General features: G+C 44.0%; 1 long non-coding RNA gene across 1 annotated transcript in view; it reads left to right on the forward strand.

Annotated features, from left to right (window-relative positions):
• The window catches only part of LOC308480336, a 104,539-nt gene extending 91,521 nt beyond the window's left edge, over nt 1–13,018 (forward strand). Inside the window, exon 2 of the long non-coding RNA XR_013988054.1 lies at nt 12,781–13,018. This is a non-coding gene — a long non-coding RNA (uncharacterized lncRNA). The remainder of the gene's footprint in view (nt 1–12,780) is intronic.
• The last annotated feature ends 6,753 nt before the right edge of the window (nt 13,019–19,771 follow it).

Genomic DNA, 19,771 nt, shown 5'->3' on the forward strand with positions numbered 1-19,771 from the left:
ATTAGTGTGTGTGTGTTTTTATATAGTTCTTACTGATATGGAGTGCACATCCTCTTTTTTTTTTTTTTTTTGCTGCCTATCATAGCCGTTTTGTGCCATGACGCTTATAAGAATACCAGCATCTCATTTTTAATGAAAAAAAAGTTGTTGTTGTTATGCCTTTCCTCCAAAAGGAGTCCAGAGCAGGTATCCCTCACCCAAGCCCACCCCAGAAACACCTCAGCACGTGTACAACCGATTCATTTTGTTTTGCGTTGCATTGACAAACTTCATTATTTAGGAAGTTTTCCAGTGGCTCTAATTGCTAGGACTTGGATTTAAAAAATTTAAAAAAGGCCCTGCAAAAGAGCAGGCTGATGCACATGCATATTTTTCTGTCTGCAACAGCTTATGCAAGTCACTTTATAATTCAGTTTCACAACACCAGAAGCAATGCCACGTGAAAGTCATTTGATATCTTTGGGACTGCAGGGCGCATAATGTGTTTCCTAAGCAAGAGAAGCAGAAGAATTTGCAACCGCCAGGATGAGAAACCTCTATAGAAGAACCAGGAAGAAAAGGGGACACAGACTACGGGCTCATCCACACTGCCACTTGTCCGTCCCAAGCCTAGAAAGAACAGGTCTGAGCAGTTTTCCCCTTGCCCTGCTCCTTTCCCATGGAAAACCCACGCTCTGTCTCTAAACTGGAACAAATGGCAAGCCATAGAAAACCCGAATTACTCCAATTGAGCACTAAAGCCCAGTTTCCCTCTGGGGGAAAGCAGCAGAACGAGAGGAAGTGTGGATGAGCCCTAGTTGTGGCTCACATGGGAGAGTGGCAGAAGAAAGGGTAGGTCATGTGAAGTGCAATAAAGAACGTGCCAAGTAATTCATTGTTTGCTAAAGAAAGCTGATAATGCCAAGGTTGCAGGTTCGATCCCCATAAGGGACAGCTGCATATTCCTGCATTGTAGGGCGGTTGGACTGTTTCCCAAACTTGGGTCTCCAGCTGTTTTGGGACTACAATTCCCATGATCCCTGACCACTGGTCTCGCCAGCTATGGATGATGGGAGTTGTAGTCGAAAAACAGCTGGCAACCCAAGTTTAGGAAACCCTGGAGTAGATGATCCTCAGGGTCCCTTCCAATTTTATGAACATAGGGAATTCTTAGAAACCTGCGACATATCTCTTCCCACGCCAGAGTTCAGTGCCTGAGCTCCCACCCACATTATTCCCCATAGCGGAAGACAAAATGCCTGCTAGAATAAAAAAGTATTCCATAGGTGCCAGAAGTTCAACAGAGAGCGGGGCCTGTCTGACCTCAGCTGGGAGAGAGTTCTGTGAAATAGGGCCCACAATACTGGATGCTGTTGTGGTCAACATCACTATACTGTAAATTGTGGACCATTCTGATGGCCTGCTTTTAGGCTTCCCACGAGCATCTGGCTGGCCACTGTGAGAATACTGCACTAGAGAGGCCTCTGGTCTGATCCAGGAGCAGACAAAGGGGATGGATTCTGGTGCACACCTGGTCTACCAGCAGCTGCGTTGCTGCACTTATCAGGCGTGAGAGGCTGGTGCTGTGCAAGTGCGCTGGCAGAGCCAGTCCTGCATTCCCACCAGTGCATCTGCACAGCGCCAAACTCCCCTCCTTCTTGGCCCTCTCCCTCATCGCAAGTGTGGTGTTTCCACTGATGGGAGGCCAGGTGTACACCACGGCCTCCTCATCTGTTCCAGCATGGCTCCTCCTGTGTCCTTATGTCACTGAACAGCTGCTGAGATGGCCATAGAGTTGGAAGGGACTGAGGGTCATCTAGTCCAACTCCCTGCAATGCAGGAATATGCAGCTGTCCCATATGGAGAGTGAACCTGCAACCTTGGCATTGTCAGCACCATGCTCTAACCCAGGGGTAGGCAACCTAAGGCCCAGGGGGCCGGATGCGGCCAAATCGCCTTCTCAGTCCGGCCCGCGGACAGTCCGGTAATCAGCATGTTTTTACATAAGTAGAATGCGTGCTTTTATTTAAAATGCATCTCTGGCTTATTTGTGGGGCATAGGAATTTGTTCACCACCACCCCCCAAAAAAAATAGTCCGGTCCACCACATGGTCTGTGATAGGAAGTTCTGCTTCTGTACATGAGTCCTCATCCACCCTAGAATGTTCAGCTCACATTGAGTTCATGAAACATCATACCCTGACCTGTTCTTAATGCATGGTTGACCACGTCTACGGAATGCGATGGTTATGTTCTTTAAGTCATGCACTATCAATCACTAGTAATAGTTTATTAAGTCATGCAATATCAATCACTAGTAATAGTTTATTAAGTCATGCAATATCAATCACTAGTAATAGTTTAATAAGGAGGTTTTCATACCTGTCTAACCATGTGTTCCCTTTCCCAACCTTTAATCTATTGATGATTAATGCCCTTGCATTGTATTTGTGTTAACCAATCAGCAACAAGCACATATGTGGCAATGCTGTAATATTCAATAAAAGGGACTCGCCGAGACATGCTCGGCAGATGCCTCCCATATGACACTTGCCATTCGTCTGTCGTTCATTTCAACCCAACAGGTCTGAGGGACGGTGAACCGGCCCACAGCTGAAAAAGGTTGCTGACCCCTGTTCTAACCAACAGAGCTATCCAGTCTGAAATGCATGGACAGACACAAGCCATAAACTATTTTCCCTCCATCTCTGTCTGGCAGGCAAACTGCCCATTTCACAGAACATAAAATATCGGCTTCATGCAAGGAAGACTTTATGTCTGACAGCCAACATTACACACACTTTCTCTCCTGGATCATTTTTATACGCAAACTTCTTTCTTTCTCACCAGCCTTGACTGCTCTGTCCTTTGTCCCTTTCTCAGCTGTTCCATTTTTACTCCCTCCCCCTGCAACCCCTCTACTGATCCATTTTTAACCCTCCCATGGGCCCTGGCTGTTTTTTTTTCATTCTCCCATTATGTACCTTTCTTTCCACTACGAAAGCACAGATGCAGCCAGGCCTCGCTATCTCCTCTTCTCTGAGCCCATGCTCCCTCCTGCTGGTAGCATCCAATTAAAACTGTCCTGTCTCTTCTAATAGGATGCTACCAGCAGAGAAAACTGCCTTCTCTTTTGGTGTGCTGGCCAATTAGGCTTATAAGCAGGCAGTGTTTTCAGTACTTGTTCAGGGAAGTTTTTAATGTGCGACATTTTAATGTATTCTTAATCTTTGTTGCAAGCCACCCAGAGTGGCTGGGGAAACCCAGCCAGATGGGCAGGGTACAAATAATTTATTATTATTATTATTATTATTATTATTATTATTATTATTACTACTACTACTACTACTACAGTGGTACCTCGGGTTACATACGCTTCAGGTTACATACGCTTCAGGTTACACACTCCGCTAACCCAGAAATAGTGCTTCAGGTTAAGAACTTTGCTTCAGGATGAGAACAGAAATCGTGCTCCGGCGGCACAGCAGCAGCAGGAGGCCCCATTAGCTAAAGTGGTGCTTCAGGTTAAGAATAGTTTCAGGTTAAGTACGGACCTCCGGAACGAATTAAGTACTTAACCTGAGGTACCACTGTACTTAGGAGAGCGACGAGGAATTCATATGGTTCACAATCTGGCACGAAAGGGACTAGGGAGCATGGCAGGCACCCTGATAAATCTTGGGGCAGGGGGCACTGGTGCACATGGGTGCTATGATGGAGGCTCAAGTATCTGTTTATGTAAAGAAGGGGCGCAGCCAGTTACTAGACAGTGTTGTTCTGACTGTGGGTGCTTAAAGGAAGGGATTAGACACAGCAGAAGCTGCAAGAGGTTGGGTTTCTCTCCCCGCACCCTAAAATACTACTGCCATTGGTTCAACTGTATACACAGTGTTGTGAAACCAGATGGTACAGCAGACTTTTGTACCTTTCTCTTACTTGGTACAGCATGTCAATTTTCCTGTTATAACAGGAAACAGCACTGATTCGTGATAAAAAGGAATGTTCTTCTACTTTTAAGTAGCGCACACGCCAAAGTGACCAAAAATTAGAGCTTTGTACTCACAAATGTTCCTTTGACTGGTCCAATCCGTCCCCCTCCCTGTTCAGCCAATAAGTTTGTTCCTGAATATTTTGGAGCCATTCCCATTTTAATATGGTCTGCCTATTGCAAAACTCTTGCCACAGGACTAAATATGCTTTTCCGTAGTTTTAATTTAGTGTGTAATGTTATCCCGTCCTTTCCTGGGGGGGGGGGGACCTGGTATTTATCAGGGGGGTTTCCCTTACAAGTCTGAAATGTCACAGCACCTTCTTTGTCTTGTCTGCTGATTGGAGTTGGGTTAGCTTCGCGCAGTGTCAGACAAGGGAACGTAAACCTGCCCAGATTCTTCTTGCCACAGATTACATATAGCTGTGGAAGCCTGGGGCTTTTGCAGGAGGCAACACTGAGGACAACTCCTCAAATACAGTACAGTTGCTGAATATGGTATGGTATTGTATTATGACAAGCTACCATTAAGCTAATATGAAAGTGTGGTGGAAGAAGGTAGATCAGGATCTAGTTGGTTTCTGACTCCCAAGTGCTTAACAATGGCAGCAACCAACCTCCCCCTTGAAGTAGGAGGGAAGAAGCCCTGATCTTTAGTTACTCAGACGTACACGTTAGGAGTATGCACAGGGCACAAGATCTGCTGTATCTCTATGCCTTAAAAAAATCTGATCTATTTCTGAGTTCTCTCCGCTTCAGTCTCTGTGTGGGTTCTGAGCCACTCTGTATAAAAGCAATAACTTTTCTCCCTTTGGGCCAAAGTGGATAAAATTTACAGGCACACAAGTCCTCTAGAGTGGACTAAGCCTGCCAAATTGCAGACAAATCCGTCCAGGCGCATTTTGTAGGGGGAAGTAAAAAGGATCTGTTTTCCTCCATAATTCATAAGGGGCGGGGGCGGGAGTTTGTCTCTTTCTTACTTGCAGGGCAATAACTGGATCCTTCTTTTGCAACTCCAGAACTGCTAAAGAGCAAGGAGAAGACCCCAATGTAAGAAGCAGAGTAATACTACGAGAGGTAGCATGAGATTTGGTGGCCAGAATGTTGGCTTTGGTTGTTGAACAACTGTATTCAAATTTTCACCCATCCCAAAACTCATAGGGTGGCCTGACTACAGATTCTCATCTACAAACTAATACATTACACACAGGAAGATCACAGGATAAATTGCTCAGTTGCAAAGCAGATGCTTTGCAGATTCAATATCCAGTTAATTGATCTCAGGTAGCACAAGCAGGAAAGACTTCACAAGGGTACAATGCTGGGCCAGACAGATGGGCCGGTGGTCTGATACAGATTCAAGAATGCAAAGCATTTTGCTTGCTACCAAAGAGCCTATGATGGATGAAATTAAAAGCTTCCATCAGTGGGGAGGGGGGTGTTTCTGGGACAGTTGCTGCCGTATGCTATGCAGGTTTATGTATGTAAATGCCTCTAAGATTGATGGGACCAGGCATCCCAACTCCTGGAGCGGAGGTGTCTTTGGCCCCCTCAATATCTGAGGGGCAGAGCCAAGCACAGCACAGTTCAGTGTTTCACACCTCCTGAGCGCAAGAGAGGAAGCGGCCCCATACTGGACTCTGTGCTTGGTCTCCTCCTGATGATGCAGTGTTGCACGGGTGATACATGTTGTGCACATGTCACACACACATGGTGCATGCCAGGCAAACACCATCATGCGCAGAACATGCACTGGGTCCCCACCCACCCACCCAAACCTGGGTACAAGACGGTGAATGGGTCCTACTGCAAAGTATGTCTGCACTGGATTTTAGTCTTTTTCACTCACAGCCAGATTTAGAACCCAAAGATGGATGAGCCTGTGACGGTTGCCAAGCCACTGGATTCTGTGTGTGTGTTCTCTCAAGTAACTGCTGCAATGCTTCATATAGCTTTGCTTTTGTTCATATTGCTTAAGACCTTGTAGCTAATTAAATTGTCACATATTTGCTTGTGGAGAGGAGACAAAGAGCAGAGCACAGAAACATACAACAGCCTCCTGAAGCCAATTACAAGAAAATGTATCTTTATACTTTATTTATTTGGTATGTACTGTGCTTAGTTTGGGAAGAGTTTCAGAAGCCCCGATCTCCAGGGTCTTCGTTGGACTGGGTCAGTAGCATTGGCAACCGGTACTTCCGTGATGACTATGCATTGCCTTCAGGATCAGAGAAACTAGGCCTCTCATAATGACCACTTGATGAGAGACAATACCATGTTGGCAGCTATTGCCACAATGTCCTGATTATACGTGTCCCAAAGGATTCTAGAACCCCACTCAAGAGCTGGAAACAAGGCTGGCCCAGCTTTTGAACTAGATCCTGTAACGGTTCCTTTAATACTAGTTTGCTGTGCCGCGATTAGCATATGTACCTTCATACTGAGAAAAAAAAGTCTGCTGATTGCTGCATATCAGAAACAGAAGGAGGCCAGGTTGCTTTTATCTAGGTCCTGCAAAAGGAATTTCATAGGTCCTGCAAAATCCACCAGCAACACTACCTGCTCTTGAGCATTATCTACTAGAGTTTTTCTTCTTTTCTTTTTTTTAAAATAATTTTTATTAACCGGCCAATCACATCAAATCAAATCACATCACATAAATTCCAAATTACAAAGCCGAATTTTAAATTTTCTTGAGGGAACCCATATTTCAAGATCCGAAGGGGGATTCTGATCATCTTCTTGCTACTGCGTTAATGTCCAAATCAGTCCAAACAAAGTTCATAATTCTATCCAGACTTATCTTGCTGTTTCCACATCACATCTTGTTCATATATTTTCTCTTTTTTCTTTATGATCTCTTCTGATAGTCTCCTTAAGCCGATAAACACCAATAATAATCCTGTGTGAATTTTTCCGTTCTTCCAGTCCTCAAATCGAGATGGTTTCCATATATCATCGCCTTCATAGATAACAGCGCTCTTTCCATCATTAATTACAGAACTGTCGTTCTTAAGTCCCACTGAGGAGTTTCATCCACAATATAAAAACAGCTCTATTTCTCCATTTCTCCTCTCAGACTTAAGTCCTCTGACAGAACTTCCCAATATGGCGACGGTATTTTTAACTGCGTCATTCCAAAGCCCTTATACATTCCACGCTCTTCTTAAAACATGCTCTGGTTCAAAAGTTTATCTCCACACAGCCTTAAATCCACAGCTTAAGTCCTTAAAACGACATTTCTGACTTGTGGGTGGGGGGGATTCTTGTTTAATCACATAAGGAAAGAAAGGAAAGTTTTTTCCCCCTCCCCCATCCGTCCCTTTGCATACCGAGTCTTGGCGTATCTTCTCATGATCTATACTTGTTCCTCCGACTCGCCTTGTTTTATCAGAGATCTCTTCTGTTAGCAGTCTTTATTCCCCCTTCTTCCTTGAAATATGTGCATTAGCTTCATCCAAATTGTTTCTTTTGAAGTTCTTGCAGCTAGTGGCGCGGATCAGAGACAGCGTCCAGGAGTGCCGAAATCCCACAGGAGGGCATTGTGCCTAGTGCCCCCATCCCCACAAATTCGGGGGTGGTATAGGGCACAGCAGGGAAAGGCAGTCCCCCACCACAATCTGGGGGGGGGGGGTAGGGAGGCTATTTACTCCCATCACAGCCTCCAATTTACCTCGTGTGGGTCGGAGAGATGTTATTGTCAGCCATCTTCTGATGCGCCCCTAGTGGTCCCTCGAGTTTTTCTTCTGTTAAATGTTTTTGTACTACAACTCCCAGCTCGAGACCCAAGTTTTGGAAACACTGGACAGGCTAAGCATGCCCAACTCCTGCAACCATTTCTCACAAGGCTTGGTTTCTAGACCTTTGATCATCTTGGTTGTCCTCCTCTGAACATGTCCAGCTCTTGTCAATATCCTTCTTAAATTGTGGTGCCTGGAACTGGACAGTACTCACAGTACTCCAGGTGTGATCTGACCAAGGCAGAAGACACTGGCACTATTACTTCCCGTGATTAGGACACCATAATTCTGTTGATGCAGTCTAGAAGAATGTTAGCTTTTTTTGCTGTTGCTGCTGCTGCTGCTGCTGCTGCATCACACTGCTCACTCGTGTGGAGCTTGTGGTCTACTAAGACCCCTAGGTCCTTTTCACATGTACTACGGGCAAGTCAGATGTCCCTCATCTTATATCGGCACAGTGGTTATTCTAGCCTAAGTCTAGAACCTTGCAATTGCCTATATTGAAATTCATTTTGTTCATTTTGGCCTAGTCCTCTAATCTGTTAGGGTTATCTTGAATCCTAATTCCTTCTTCTGTAGCCTTAGCGCCCCCTCCCAGTTGGGTGTCACCCACTAATTTGATTAGCATCCCCTCAATTTCTTCCTCCACGTCTTTTATAAAGACATTATACAACAACAGGCCCAGGACAGAACCCTGCAGCACTCCACTTGTCACTTGATTCCAGGATGATGAGGAACCATTCATTAGTACTCTTTGGGTTCGGTCAGCCAACCAGCTACAAATCCACTTCACAGTTACCTTGTTCAACTCACATATTACAGCTTCTCTGCAAGAGTATCATGAGGGACTTCATCAATGACCTTACTGAAAGCAAGATACACACTATGTCCACAACATGCAAACTGAAATTTTGCAACTGCCTGGCAAACGTTGGGGATAAGTGAAGCTGGAAATGATTGTCTGTATTTCCCTAAGGGGAGGAGTGACTCGGATGGGAGCCAGAGATTCTACACAAAGGAACCTTAATGTTCTTTTAATGGCTGTGGATGTTTCCTGCATGGGCATTTTGCCTGTAAGGGTAAGGTCTCCCAGACCAGAGTTTGACAGAATAGCAGTTTAGAGAGATCTGAGAAAGATTTGAGAAAGAAGCATCTTGGGGTGCAGGATCCTTTTCTGGGCAACTGATATAGGTTAGTGGAGCTGCAAGTGACACAGCTGTGGAGGTAACCTTCTGTGCACACTTACTTGGGAGTAAGCCCAAGGACCACAGTAGGAGTGGACGCCTGAGAAAACTTGGCTGTGTTGAGTTGAGAAGTATCTGATTTAAAGAATAGTGGATTACTGAAACAATGGCCTGTTCCACATGTCACAGCAAAGCTTCTTCTTTCTTCTTTGGCGATCACTCATAGCCGAGTAAGTTTGTCTTCCATAAACACTGTTTTAACAATGAGTCCGTAAGTGACTGTGGAGGCCAATTCTGGACCCACACATCCGTCCACAGTGGGGACATTGGTATCCAGGTGGGAGATGATCACGGTATGGATTTGCCAAGCGTGCCTTCCTCTTAGCACGTTTCTCCCTTGCGTTCTGAGTTCGAGTGTCTTCAAAGTCCATGACTCCTTTGGTAAAGGATGTTCTCCAGCTGGAGCGCTCGCAGACCAGTGTTTCCCAGTTGTTGGTGTTTATACTACTTTTTTTAGATTTGCCTTGAGACAATCTTTAAACCTCTTTTGTTCACCACCAGCATTATGCTTTCCATTTTTAAGTTCGGAATAGAGTTATTAACAGCAGAGCAGTTAACAGTTCACTGAGAAAGTGAACATCCGGGCTGTTTTGCTCCTGCCCACTAACGCATGGAGGCTCGATGATAGCATCCAAACTAGGGATTGCGGATTGGTTTGTCCAGACAAATTACAACTAATAAGCCATTGGTTTTATCAGTGTGGTTTGCTTGGAGAGAAACAAACCGCAACTCCTGGTCCGAGACACAACACTAAGGCAGAGGCTGAGGCTTGTTTCTTCCCAGTGCAAACAGGGTGGAGCAAAAGCAGGAGTTACAGTTTAACCGTGATCTGCAAACATGGTTATAATAATAATAAATTTTATTTATACCCCGCCCTCCCCAGCCAAGGTCGGGCTCAGGGCAGCTAACAACCAATAATAAAAACGAGTTGAATGAATACAACCTAATAACAAAATTAAAATACAACATTAAAGCATTAAAACAATTAAAATGCAGCCTCATCACAGGAGGAGAAAGGAAAAAGAAAGAGGGGGAGGGAATCAAATTGACTCCAAGCCAAAGGCCAGGCGGAACAACTCTGTCTTACAGGGCCTGCGGAAAGAAATCAGATCCCGCAGGGCCCTGGTCTCATGAGACAGAGCGTTCCACCAGGTCGGAGCCAGTGTTGAAAAAGCCCTGGCTCTGGTTGAGGCTAATCTAACTTCCTTAAGGCCCGGGACCTCTAGGGTGTTGCTGTTTATGGACCTTAAGGTCATCCGTGGGGCATACCAGGAAAGGCGGTCCCGTAGGTAAGAGGGTCCTAGGCCGTGAAGGGCTTTAAAGGTCAAAACCAGCACCTTAAATCTGACCCTGTACTCCACCGGGAGCCAGTGCAGCTGGAAAAGCACTGGGTCAATATACTCCCATGGCAGAGACCCTGTGAGGAGCTTCGCTGCAGCATTCTGCACCCGCTGGAGTTTCTAAGACAGCTTCAAGGGCAGCCCCGCATAGAGCGAATTACAGTAATCAAGCCTGGAGGTGACCATCGCATGGATCACTGTGGCCAGGTCGGGTGAGAAAGGTAAGGGACCAACTGCTTGTGAAAGTTGTTGGAGGTTTTTTGCCCTTCAAAAAGTGCTCTATAAATGCTAAACGCATTATCTGACTTGGTGCCCCATCCTCTACTCTCACATGTGTTGTTTGTTGGCAAAATCATGTCCTACAAATCTCGCTTCCTGGTTGGCCCCTAGGCAGTGGGATGCATCCACCACTGTGTGTATCTGTTGTCATAGATAGTGTTGGATGCGACCCCACTCTCCAAGCGGTGCAAGATTCCGGGAGTCCCAGGAGCTCACCCAAGGTCTGTGTTTCCTTTTGGAACAATCAAGCACAGCAGAGACTACGGTATCTTTATGATATATAGTTTATTTACACACATATACAACCTGAGCTTGCAATGGAGGGGTTCATGGCATTAACACCACAAAGGGGTCGTTTCTCCCTTGGGTTCAAACTGAGATCAACCGTTGCTCTGTCTCTCTAGCTTTTCATATTGCTTCCCCCCCCCCCCCCAGTGCCATCACTAAGCTTCTAATTCACATTGCTCCTAACTTTCTACTCTAAACTCTGGCTTTGAGAGAGGGGCCTATCCATCTGCAGAGTGCTTTGATGCTTTGTTCTTTTAATGTCCCATCATCTGGGGCTTATCACCTCAAGAGGAAGCTAGTGTGGCTTAATTAGCTTTTAACACTTGTTAGATCCAGGGATTAGTCTGGCACAACCCAGACTTTCAATAAATTCTAACACTTACTGAATCCAGTAATTTAGAAATGCCTAGCACCCTCAAACTCGTAACACCAGACTCATCTGCAACTGCTTCCAGTTCCAGTGTGACTGTGGTGTAGTGGTTAAGAGCGGTGGACTCGTAATCTGGTGAACCTGGTTCGCGTCTCCGCTCCTCCACATGCAGCTGCTGGGTGACCTTGGGCCAGTCACACTTCTCTGAAGTCTCTCAGCCCCACTCACCTCACAGAGTGTTTGTTGTGGGGGAGGAAGGGAAAGGAGAATGTTAGCCGCTTTGAGACTCCTTCGGGTAGTGATAAAGCGGGATATCAAATCCAAACTCTTCTTCTTCTTCTTCCCTGTGTTTTGCATCCCTTTCCCAAGAGGACTCAAATGTTATTCGTCCTTTCTCGGTGCCTGTAACATAGACATTATCTCAAGCCCTTAGAATGCGTTGCCAAGTAATTGCTGCCTTGTAAATTTCCTTACTATTTAAGCTCGGGCTGCTTCACTGAATTTCACGAAGTACACCCACCCACGACTCGTAATTGAGTTCAGAATATAGGTTATTTTAATCTTTCTTACTAAACCATTCCTCTCCTTAACCATTCTGTGTTTCTCCTGCTCTGATTTCCATACCATTTGCCAGCTTTGTGGGGTCAAGGGAGCATCGGTTCTGACAGGATGTGGACTCTTCTTGCAGTATAGGACTTGCAAGTCCCCTCAGGTATGGTGCTAATTATGGATAGTTCCTCAAGTTCCACTTTTTCTGACCCATGACGCCACAGTTCACATCTGGTATGAATAAAAGCAAAAGATCTGAGTTTTATGCTCTTCATATCAGACATGCAAATATAATGATCATTTGCCTTTCGCTCAGGTTTCTTCAATCAGGCCAAAGCTCGCCAACTTTTTTCCTTTACTCCCTTAAGCGTCATGCTATTTCCCTAGATAAAACCTCTTCTATTTTTCTTTTTCTGCTGCTTTCTTTCCTAACTGTGTTTACTCTGTCCAGTTTGAATTCCTCGCTCACTTTCCGAGCCAACAAGTTTATACAATTCAATCAAACATGCTTATGCAAACTCTTTCATAAGCTAGGACGTGTCGACAAGTCAGAATAACACACCCTGCTTTCTATCATCAATGCTACAAATAATTTCTTTGCAAATTGAGAGGAGGTGAGTACATACACTAAATTTTAATTTCTCTTATCTGAAGAGGATGTAAGGGGTCTCCGTGAGGGCGCCTCATTCTCTGGACTTTAAGTTAAAGGATTGGGGGGGGGGGGAATCTGGGTGTTTTAATTTCAAATTGACCAGGGTCATTTAAGTCTGTTGCTTATTTCCCATATTTTCAAGCACACAAATTAAGAAGCTTGAATTTAAAGCAACAAAGAGTCTTGTGGCATCTTGTGGCAACAAAGAGTCTTGTGACCTTTAAAGCCCTAAATGGCCTCAGCCCAGTATACCTGAAGGAGCATCTCCACCCCCATAGTTCTGCCCAGACACTGAGGTCCAGCGCCGAGGGCCTTCTGGCAGTTCCCTCACTGTGAAAAGCAAAGCTACAGGGAACCAGGCAGAAGGCCTTCTCGGTAGTGGCACCCGCCCTGTGGAACACCCTCCCACCCAATGTCAAAGAGATAAACAACACCTGACATTTAGAAGACATCTGAAGGCAGCCCTGTTCAGGGAAGTTTTTAATGTGTGACATTTTAATGTATTTTTAATCTTTGTTGGAAGCCGCCCAGAGTGGCTGGGGAAACCCAGCCAGATGGGCAGGGTACAAATAAATTATTATTATTATTATTATTATTATTAAAGACTAAGAATTGTGTATCCAACGTCAATTCCACTCAGAGTAGACTCACTGAAATTAACGGACATGACTAACCTAGGTTGCTTAATTTCAGTGGGTCTATTCTGAGTGTACAACCTAGCTAAAAACAACACTAACATAGTTACCATGTCATAACCCCTTGTTGACTAGAGTCCACTTTTTCAGATGCAGAAAGTATAATCCTTATTAACCCATGGGTACAAAGAAAGATAGCGTGTAGAGGCTGGAGACAAATGACAGTGAAAAACAAAAAGTACAGACATTAACAATTCGATTAAGAAATTCACGGCATGTAATGCCCTAAGAGAAAATTTAATGAAAATGATTTATAGGTGGTACATGACACCAGTCAAGCTTGCAAAAATTTACCATTTGCCCGATAATAAATGTTGGAAATGTAATGAGACTGAAGGTACATTCTTTCACCTTTGGTGGACATGCCCAAGGATTAAGACATTCTGGGAGATGATTTATAACGAAATGAAAAAGGTATTTAAATATACCTTACTGAAGAAACCAGAGGCCTTTCTCCTGGTCATGGTTGGCCAATTGATGTCAAAGAAGGATAGAACTTTTTTTATGTATGCAACAACAGCAGCAAGAATACTCATCGTGAAGTATTGGAAGACACAAGATTTACCCACCCGGGAAGAATGGCAGATGAAGCTGATGGACTATATGGAATTGGCGGAAATGACTGGCAGAATCCGAGACCAGGGAGAAGAGTCGGTGGAAGAAGACTGGAAAAAGTTTAAAGACTATTTACAGAAATACTGTAAAATTAATGAATGTTAGAAAAATGTTGGAATGAAGTTATATGGCTTTAGTAGAAATGTTATAAGGAATTAAGTATAAATAGATTAATAGAGTATTAAAGGGAAAAATAAGGTTAGAATGTGTTAAGATAATTATAGGATAGAAAGCAGAGGAAGATGGAAAGGAATTGCTGAAACAATTAATAGAAGTGGAATACAAAAAGGGAGGTGTGAGGAGGTCATTGAAATAAGTGAATGAAAGATAAGATATTGAAATTGTTTGATGTGTTTTAAACTGTTTTTGTTTTGTTTTGTTAGTTTAATGTGTTAGTGTTATGTAGTGTTTTTGTATTGTATTGTATTGTTCATTTTTTTCCTCCTTTCTTTGTAGTGTTTAAATTGTTGGAAAAGTAATAAATATTATTTTCAAAAAAAAGAGTTTAAATGTATGCAAAGTAAGCACACTGACCCTTCAGGACAGCAGTACATCATAGCCCTGCTGAGTAAATCAGCATCTGTAGTGGGACTGCTAACCATTGTCTCTATTTATACCCAAACACATCTAACTAAACATCTGGGTAAGGTGTAATTCAGCAGTTTCATGCTGGAGTTTCTCTTTGTCACTGACCACATTAAGGTCAGTGACAATATGTTCTGATAGCTGAAACGTTCTTTTACTGTGTCCATTTATTCTATTGTGTAGCGAAAAGAACTGGAAGAATCAGAAACCTGCTCCTGACCTTAAGGTTGTCAGAAACAGTGTGTATATTGTTTTTAAACCTGGGTTTTCCCAACAATGGGGGGGGGGGGGTTTGTATTTTTGCTACAGCTAAGTAACATGGTTACCCCTCAAAAGCCTATTATTGCATTCCCCAAATTGAAATGCAGTCACTTATCAGTCACTGCCAGGAAAATAAGAGTTACTATAAATGTAGTTAAACTTATTAATAAATCTGTGGCAGAAATGACTGGCAGAATCCGAGACCAGGGAGACGAGTCGGTGGAAGAAGAGTGGAAGAAATTCAAAGATTATCTACAGAAACATTGTAAAATTAATGAATGTTAGAATGATGTTGGATAGAAATTAAGTGGTTTCCAGCTGTAATGCTTTAAGGGAATATGAAAAAAGGGTTATAAATAGGTAAAAATCTAATGCTATTATTTTTAAGATCAAGGATTAGGATAATTAAAGAGGGTAAGGATTTGCTGAACCAACAGATTGAAGTGGAATACAAAAAAGGGAGGTATGAGGAGGTCCGGGAAACAAGCTAAAGGAAAATAAGTAATGGAAAATCTGTGTGTTTTTAACCATTTTTATTTTGTATTTTTGTTATTTTTTTTCTTTCTTCTTTATTGTAATATTTTAAAAAATCTTAATAAATATCTTATAAAAAAAATAAATAAATCTGGTTTCATTTTGGATATATAACATACCTTCCAAAAAAAAAAAAAAAAAAAGGATCCAGATATCTTCATTGTGTAATTGTGCGCACTTTTTCACTGCAAAGGCAGGGCAAGAAGTGTAGTCAGCCTGACAGTGTTCCTTGCCCAGATAGTTTTATAATATCCTGGCTTAAAAATGTGTAGTGGAGGGCCAACCAAGCTGCTGAGTATCAGACTAGACGCCATAAAAGAGCCTATTTCTGTCTTCTAGTCTTGCCAAGGCCGGAGTCTGTCGTAGTGCTAAGAGATGCTGTAGACAGGTTCTTTGGACAGGCAGCTGATTGTTGCTTCCCAGGTCCAAGACATGCTAAAGTTCTGCTGGGCAGGGGCTGGCGGCTGGTGCCCAGGGCAGGTGTCTGTGCCCCGCCCCCCAAGCAGGGGCAGAGTGTGCTAACCCATTTCTTGCCACTGCCAGACAGGCACAGTGGCTGAAGAGCAGCCTCTGTGCCCAGTCCCTGCCCGGCACAGCAGCACCAGCCCTTCACTCTTCTTTTTATGTTTCTGTTATGTATTAACATTGGTGGCAGTTCTCACTCAGGGCCACCAGTATGTAAATGAAGGATTGAAAACTGTCGCTCCTGATTGGTTAGCTAGTTGTGAGTTGTTACTGTTTCAAGTTTGTTGTTGTTGTTTAGTCGTTTAGTCGTGTCCGACTCTTCCTGACCCCATGGACCAGAGCACGCCAGGCACTCCTGTCTTCCACTGCCTCCTGCAGTTTGGTCAAACTCATGCTGGTAGCTTCGAGAACACTGTCCAATCATCTCGTCCTCTGTTGTCCCCTTCTCCTTGTGCCCTCCATCTTTCCCAACATCAGGGTCTTTTCCAGGGAGTCTTCTCTTCTCATGAGGTGGCCAAAGTATTGGAACCTCAGCTTCACGATCTGTCCTTCCAGTGAGCACTCAGGGCTGATTTCCTTAAGTATGGATAGGTTTGTTCTTCTTGCAGTCCATGGGACTCTCAAGAGTCTCCTCCAGCACCATAATTCAAAAGCATCAATTCTTCAGCGATCAGCCTTCTTTATGGTCCAGATCTTACTTCCATACATCACTACTGGGGAAACCATAGCTTTAACTATACGGACCTTTGTTGTTTTTAAGATGCTGTCTAGGTTTGTCAATGCTTTTCTCCCAAGAAGCAGGCGTCTTTTAATTTCGTGGCTGCTGTCACCATCTGCAGTGATCATGGAGCGCAAGACCTGTCCATCATGGGTGTCCTGCATGGCATAGTTCATAGCTTCTCTGAGTTATTCAAGCCCCTTTGCCACGGCAAGGCAGTGGTCCATGAAGGGACTGTTTCAAGTTACTTAGTATTATATAAAGCAGCCAGCTAGGATGCAGTCAGTCTGATTCCAGGAGCAGTTCTAACTGCTGCAATAAAGAGCTGTGAATCCAACAGAGCTGTGTCCTTCATCCATCTTTTCCACTATTCAACAGTTTCAAACAGAGATGAAGTAGATTTCTGCCACAGTAGTCTTTAAGACGCGGGTGGCGCTGTGGTCTAACCACTGAGCCTCTTGGGCTTGCTGATCAGAAGGTTGGCGGTTCGAATCCACATGACTGGGTGAGCTCCCGTTGCTCTGTCCCAGCTCCTGCTAACCTAGCAGTTCAAAAGCACGCCCGTGCAAGTAGATAAACAGGTACTGCTGTGGCAGGAAGGTAAACAGCGTTTCCATGTGCTCTGGCTTCTGTCAACATGTTCCGTTGCGCCAGAAGCAGTTTAGTCATGCTGGCCACATGACTTGGAAAGCTGCCTGTGGATAAACACCGGCTCCCTCAGCCTGAAAGCGAGATGAGCGCCGCAACCCCATAGTCACATTTGACTAAACTTAACCATCCAGGGCTCCTTTAAGTTTGCCTTTACCTACTGTAGTCTTTAAGATGCCAGCGGTTTCATTTTTCTTTTTTGCTGCAAGAGAATGAACTTTGCTCCTTCTTTGAAATTTTATGGAATTCTGACACACATGACAAGCTTTATTTGGATATTCTCCTTTTTCAAGCCTTGCACTATTTGGGAATTGATTGATCAAGTCCATGGCCACAAGATGCAAATATGGCTTTATATGTAAATCAGACACATCAATTTGCTGTGGCCCCCAGCTGCAATACCCATGGCCAGAGGCACTGAACATTAGGCTGCTGTAGGGTGGGCACTGCAAGGACATGTTACTGTCATAGCTGTCAACTTTCAGATTTGAAAATAAGGGACCAGCAGCCAAAATAAGGGATTTTCCGAACACAGGTATGTTCAACTTCTGAGCCCCTCCGAGCCAAAGGCAGAAAACCCAGCCAGCAGCCAAACGAAGGCTCAAGTGATGGTTCCCACAGCGCAGCAACCCGGCAAAGGGGATGCAGCAAGGGAAACCACCATCACCTCTCCGCTGGAAAGCGCTGAGCAAAGGCGAGTCCCCAGGCAACGCGGCCGATTTGATTGGCACAAGACATGCAAACTCCACTCCCCAGTCGTTCAGCGCTGGGATAAGGGACTTTCCCACCAAATAAGGGACAGTTGACAGCTATGATCAGCAGCCTTGAAAATAAGGGATCAGCAGCCTCACCTGTCCCGGGGACAGTCTACGGGATATCTAACAATCTGGGATAGCAGCGGGAAGCAGCGGGAAACGGCGCTGGAATAAGGGAATTTCCCGCCAAAAAAGGGAAGGTTGACAGCTATGGTTACTGCCTTCCCACCCTGCTTCTGAGCAAACCTGATGCTCTCTACATCACTCCTAAGCATCAGCTACAGTGCCTGTAGCTTCTGGAAGTTGTAGTTCAAAACATCTGGATGGCATTGAGTTGGGAAAAGGCTTTCCAAAAGCAACTGCTTGGCAACTGTTGAAAGCAGGACACTAAACCAGACCGTATATTGGCTTGCTCCGCTGGGACTCTTCCTAAGAAGTATTAAATCAGTTTTTCTGTCTGGGATTTAGATAAGTCTCAAGGCTCCCCTGTAGCTAATTGTGAATCCTATGACTTTTGTTATAATTGTGATGTTTAGCTTATTTATTTAGTTGTTTTGTAAATAGTGTTTTATAGATTGTAATTGTTTTACTGATGATTTGTAATTGTTTCACTTATGATTTATCAATTATTTATATGATTTATGTTGCATTTGTGATGTCCTATTATGTAGTTTTTTTGTCTGTAAGCTGCTTTTTGATGTATGTGAATGAAAAGTGGCATAGAAATATAATCAAATCAGTTTAAAAATGATAGCTTGTCCCGGGTGAAATAGAGAGTAAATAAATGAGAGGAGGTGTAGTGGTTAAAGTAGGGAACCAAGAGCCAGGTTCAAATCCCCACTCAGCCATGAAACTCATATTAGGGAAGTCACTATCATTCAAACTTACACGGTTCTGAGGATAAAATGGAGTGAAGGGAAGAACCCTGTATATATATTTTTTATCTCCTTGAAATGCAGAATATAAACTTGTTTAATGAAAATGAAGCACACATTCATGCTGAATTTGTATTCTGAATGAGGAAGGTTAATAATCATGTCATTCTTCTACTCAGAGAGGCAGAATGCTGAGAAAATTCATAAAAGGTTCTACTGCCGTCTGGCACTGATTCACTCTGATATCTCTAGGTGCGTAAATTGACTGATCTTAAATGCTTTAGGGTTGAACTCTTACAACGCGTTGGAAAAAATATTGAGACTAATGTATGCCCAGATAAATAAAATGGAGGGGGAAAGAAACATCAACGGATAAAGAAGCAACACTTGGAATTTAAACAGTTCAGTTTATTATCTGTAGCCTGCCTTTTGTTGTTATAATAATTAAAGTGGATTACCAAAGGTTTTTGTTTGTTTTTTAAAGGAAGAAAGTTGCACACATTAAAACAATATAATGGCAATATTCGTGTGTGTATATAAAATTTAAAAGCAGCTTTTTCCAACCACCTAAAAGAGGAAGATACAGAAAGCAGAACCTGCCACGCCGCTGCAGTCTTTGCGGGTGCTACTTGTCTATCACAGCATCGGTTACCTATCGCAACCCTACGCACACTTACCTGGGAGTCTTCTACTCTTCTTTGGTGATCACTCATAGCTGAGTAAGATTGTCTTCCATGAACATGGTCTTAACGGTGTGTCCGTAGATGACTGTGGAGGCCAATTCTGGATCCACTTGTCCTCCCACAGTGGGGACATAGGTTTCCGGGTGGGAGTTGATCATGATGAGGGTTTGTCAAAAGTGCCTTCCTCTTAGCACTTTTCTCCCTTTCCTCCTGAGTTTGAGGGTCTTCAAAGCCCATGACACCTTTGGTCAGGGGTTATCAACCTGGTCCCTACCGCCCACTAGTCGGCATTTCAGGATTCTAGGCGGCCGGTAGGGGGTTCTACGGCACAAGTGGAACCCTCCTTCCATCGAGCACTGGTGGGCGGTAAGGAAATTTTACCATCAAGAAAGATGCATTAGTGGGTGGTAGGTATAAAAAGGTTTACTACCCCTGCCTTTGGTAATGGCTGTTCCCCAGCTGGAGCACATGCAGGCCAATGTTTTCTAATTGTTGGTTTTTATCCTAC

This window comes from Podarcis pityusensis (assembly GCF_964106645.2).
Source record: "Podarcis pityusensis genome assembly, chromosome: 6".
Classification (NCBI taxonomy): Eukaryota; Metazoa; Chordata; class Lepidosauria; order Squamata; family Lacertidae; genus Podarcis; species Podarcis pityusensis.